Genomic DNA, 4,267 nt, shown 5'->3' on the forward strand with positions numbered 1-4,267 from the left:
CACATTTGTGGCCTCAACTCTGTAATACTGTTGCTTCAACCTAGGGCTAAGATTTTAGTTGTGGACATGTATCAACTCTCCTGATTCAGACTCTACTTGATCATTTTTTAATAAATATTTTGTTCTTAATTTTCCTAGTTGTAAATTCACATGCACCTATAAAAAAAATGGTTTGACCACCCCAGTAACCTTCTCAAAGTACCTCCTAATGATGACTAACAAAAAGTTGTATTATATAACAAGTAAAACAATGCTACAAAGAAAACCAATAATTAAATAATGATTAATAAAATAAAAAACAAAACAATTACCAGTGTTTTTAGTATTTGAAGTGCACTACATATTAGATTTTCTATTTTCTCATATTCCTGTACATTTTAAACCGCCTAAGATTATGATGTTCAACAAGATTTTTATAGGCTATGAATAGTCTTCAAAGTTACACACTAAGGTTATTATTTATGGCTCATCTCATTATTTGTTTATGGCTTATATCATCTCTTGTTCCTCGCTAAAATATAAAGTAAAGAATCCCTAAATTTTAACAAGAACTGTGTAGTAAGCAAGTCTTAATCCTTCATTCTGCTTCTTCACACAAAGACTTTGCAACTTCTCATTAACAAAGTTTCTATAAATTCTGAAATGTACATACTTAGTACTATATGTCTGCTAACATAAATCTTAAGTACATTATAGAAAATTTTATACCTGCCAAACAGTCCTAATTTTGGCATATAATCCTAAAATTAAATAGATATAAAACACTAAAATTTTTAACAACCCTTAACCCTTGCTGCTGTGTTCATTATGACATGTGCCTTGTATAGAACAATTGAATTATTTCCCCTACACATCTCTTGAACCCCAAATATCTGGAATTATTTTGTTTTTGACATGTCCATCTAGACATTATTCTTAAATGTGTGCTTATGTAAGAAGTACATGGTTCTAAAATTTCACAATTCTTCTAAACTTACTTTTTGTTGAATTGCCTAGTTTAAGAAAATCAATTACACTTTATATATAAAAAATATTCTGTGCTCAATTCAGCATCACAAAAACTAACATTGTAATGATACTGAGAAGATTAGCATGGCCCCTGCGCAAGGATGACAGGCAAATTCCTGAAGCATTCCATAGTTTTACAACAATAGATGCTGGAGGGGATGTGGACAGAAGGGAACCTTACTGCATTCTTGGTGGGAGTATAAACTTTTTCAACCATTTTGGAAATTAGTATGGAGGTTCCTCAAATGACTCCACATAGATCTCCCCTATGATCAAGAAATCCCACTTTGGGGAATTTACCCAAATGATCACAAACAAGACCATACTAAAACTACCAGCACATCTACATTTATTGCAGCATTATTTAAGATAACTAAGATATGGAACCAACCCCGATGCTCCTCAGCAGAAGAATGGATCAAGAGGATGTGTTTTATATAAACAAAGGAATTCTATGCCTCCATCAGAAAGAATGGCATCATCCAATTTGTTAGAAATTGGAAAGATATGGAAAAAATATTAAGTGAAGTAAGCCAAATCCAAAAGAACACAGGTCCCATGGTTTCCTTAATTTTCAATAACTAATATATGTATAGTATAAGCAGAAAAGGTCAAAAGGTATGTCCATATGACCAGATAACATGATGTTCCGGGAAATGAAATCCAAGATAGGGATACAAGAATTTTTCTCTTTTTTGCTATTGTTTCTAATGTACTTATAATGTGCAATGTGATTTTTTATGTCTTTTTATAGGTTCCTCCCCATGCTATAACAACTGTTTTCACTGTATTTGAAGTTGATGCGCCTATATCTTGTATATATGCTCTTCTAATTTGGGGAGAGGAAGGAAAAAAACAAAATTCCTAAATAGGGATACAGGTTGACCCATTGTAACAATGAGATGCACAAGACACTATGCTGAAAAATGAACATTACAATTTAGGCAGGGGAAGGAGGGAGGGGAGTGCACTTGTGGAGGTGCGAGGGAAGGAATGGTAGGGGAAAAATAAAGGAGGAGGTAACAATGCTTGTTAGGAATTGTTCTCATTACCTAGCTCATGTAAATATGGCACCTGTGTACAGTATTTTTACAATAAAAAGTATAAAACTTTTCTAAGAGGGAGGAGTTTATTTCCTTTATTTTGCTTATATAATATCGTTAACAAAGAAATTAATGCAAAACACTGATATGAAGATATTTAGAATGGATGTATGTGTGTATGTGTGTGTGTGCACGCGCGCGCAAGTAGCATGCGTGTACAGGAAATTGCATTTCTGTTGGCATGCTCAGAATTTGAAATCGCGGTTTCAAGGTCTTGCTAGGCCTTTTCTCTCTAGATTGGTGAGCTACTATATAAGCTACATCTTCAGTCTTGGCCCTATGCTAGTTCAATAAATTTTTGAAAAATTATCTCATGAATTTATTTTGCCCTGATTGGGTTCCAACTGTTATCCACAGATCTCGGGCTCCTGAGTAGATGTCCGGAGGAGTTAGGATTACAGGTGCGACCATCCAGCACAAGGTTTTCAGAATAATTTCAAAAGTAGAAGAAAATTTACTTCACAGAGTCCTGTTTTATCATCTCCTACTTTGAAAGCATTTTGGGTGATTGTATATGAATTTTTTAGGTTTTTTATTCTTAAAAGTCAGTTAATGATAATATTTAAAAGTTTTAGTACTTTTTAAAAAGGAAACTGGAAGTTTCCTCAATTTATAAGCTCAACTCTCTACATGATAACCCAATCTTACCAACACAGTCTGTGTTGAAGACAAAATGTAACAGAAAACAATCACCATGGACATTAATTGCTATGCTATTATTTCTTGGACAATATGAATATTGAATTGAGAATGTAAGAGAATGGAGAGATTTTACCTACCTTTTGTGTACTGCTAAAAGGCTTTTGGAAACTTTGCCTCATTTCCTTTCTCACTGTATGTCTTTGGGTCATCTACTTAAGGCATTTAATTACAATTTTTCCCAACACTAAAATGGTAATAACATTAGCATTATAACAAATATTATCTTAAGAATTAAGGGAAATAAAACTTGTGAAGTACTTAACCTAAACTTCTGTGAAGGAGCTTTGAGTTTAGCCAGCAGTTTTTTTTAAATACTAAATAGAATGCAATAAGCATTACAAAAACCATTACATGTAGTGAGAAACCAGAAGTAATGTTATCTATTGACCATGTTCTGCTTCCAAGGAAACCAGGGTGATAACTTCTTATTCTGTAAATCAAACTGGTTATCTTATATCTTACGTCTTGGTAGTGTAAAAGTATCAGGGAAAGAATAATGAATGAATGTTGTAGACTGAGGTGAAGTCCATATGAAAATGTGAAAAACTGATAAAACATAAAAGTACCTTCAGGATATGTTGTGGTTTACATTTTAAGGAAGACCTAGAAGAATGAATTCTCTTTTTGATATCGTAGCATAGGTCCTTAGAAGTAGGAACTCTTTCTTCCTTCTTGTAGAGGCATCATCAGATGAGAGGAACTGTATTTTTTTTGTTTGCTTCCTTCCATTTACTCTTCAGTTTGAAATCTGAACTACTTGAGACTGAAAGAGAGCAAGGGAAATTAGACACATAGACTTTGGAAAGAACAATTAACGTAAAATAAATAAAATGCACATAGCCTTGTTAAAGGTCTATCTAAATTGAATTATAAGGTCTCAAGCATTAACAGAAAATGATTTAAGCAATATCATTTTATTGAAAATTGAAAAATGTTAGGAGTGGCTTAATATTTTTCTATCTACTACCTTGAATTAATTACTGATTTTGTATAGAGAGATTAAAGATGAGATTAACAAGAAACTTGATTAAAATTGGACAAAAGTTCTGAATAGACATCTTTTCCATAAAGCCCTGAAAATCGCCAGTGGGCTAACAAAGTTGTGTTTAATACAACTTCTATGCTGGCTTAATGGTTTGTGAACTGAAATCAATAGGGAAATGTAATTCAAAATTACTATGATAAGGAGTTCCGGGAAGATGGCGGAGGAGAAGCTGGAGGCTAAACAAGCTCTCGCAGAGAAAGGAGTTTTATTTTATTTTTTTTAAATTTAATTTTTTTTGGTGAACATAATGTACAGAGGGGTTACAATTACATGGGCAGGATAATTCGTACATTTCTTATCAAGCATTGCAGCCTCCTCCTTTGTTTACCCTTCACATCCCTTCCCAATCTCCCCCCTACCCACCCCACCCATTCCTCCCCCCTCCCCCCCACACCAACGTTGTAAAGCT

At 33.6% G+C, this 4,267-nt stretch overlaps 1 non-coding gene across 1 annotated transcript; it reads left to right on the forward strand.

Annotated features, from left to right (window-relative positions):
* The first annotated feature begins 1,037 nt into the window (after window positions 1–1,037).
* LOC122116430 lies at window positions 1,038–1,144 on the forward strand. The gene has a single exon (XR_006148968.1). It is a non-coding gene; the product is annotated as a U6 spliceosomal RNA (small nuclear RNA).
* Window positions 1,145–4,267: the final 3,123 nt, after the last annotated feature.

The sequence above is a fragment of the Dipodomys spectabilis genome, unplaced genomic scaffold, assembly GCF_019054845.1.
Source record: "Dipodomys spectabilis isolate Male_0828 unplaced genomic scaffold, ASM1905484v1 ptg000133l, whole genome shotgun sequence".
Lineage (NCBI taxonomy): Eukaryota > Metazoa > Chordata > Mammalia > Rodentia > Heteromyidae > Dipodomys > Dipodomys spectabilis.